We start from the raw sequence: 538 nt of genomic DNA on the forward strand, positions 1-538 counted from the left end.
GTGAACCAGACCCAGGAAGTAGTTTCCGATGAGTAAAAAACTATTTCGTTGTCAGCAGAATACGACAGATTCCACGACGTTATTCGTGTGTTCATACGCAACGAGGGAAATTCGACCGATATATATATATGCTCTAATCTCAATTACACCGAATGGTGTTCACGCAACACCGCGGTGTTTGAGCATCTCGCTAAGAATGTACAAGAAGGATGGCTGCGTTAAAAGTGCATTTTGGTGGGTGCCACTTCAAAACTCCAGTAATTTAGGGTGTACGGAGCATCACTTCCTCACCAAACAAGACCGTAAATTCACCGGATGAAAACACATCTATGTGGCTGTCCGAAAGTTCAAAGGTAAGGAAGCACCTACCAACGTGCTGCAAGACTAGTGAGCAGACTGGTTTCTAGAAAAATCTAAGTGTGGCTTGTTGTGTATCGGCGAAGGACGTGCACACCAGAATGGGGGCGAGATAGCCCAAGTGGTTAGAGCGAGAATTTACTGACCGGAAGGTCCGCGGTTCGAATCCGACCTCCGCCAC

At 46.8% G+C, this 538-nt stretch overlaps 2 protein-coding genes across 2 annotated transcripts in view; one reads left to right on the forward strand and one right to left on the reverse strand.

The window, feature by feature from the left end:
• T265_08278 (hypothetical protein) overlaps nucleotides 1-538 on the forward strand; it is a gene marked incomplete at both ends in the record, with an annotated part of 10,606 nt that overhangs the window by 6,068 nt on the left and 4,000 nt on the right. The window lies entirely within an intron of this gene.
• T265_08279 (hypothetical protein) overlaps nucleotides 1-538 on the reverse strand; it is a gene marked incomplete at both ends in the record, with an annotated part of 25,803 nt that overhangs the window by 1,974 nt on the left and 23,291 nt on the right. The window lies entirely within an intron of this gene.

The sequence above is a fragment of the Opisthorchis viverrini genome, assembly GCF_000715545.1.
Source record: "Opisthorchis viverrini unplaced genomic scaffold opera_v5_210, whole genome shotgun sequence".
Taxonomy (NCBI): Eukaryota; Metazoa; Platyhelminthes; class Trematoda; order Opisthorchiida; family Opisthorchiidae; genus Opisthorchis; species Opisthorchis viverrini.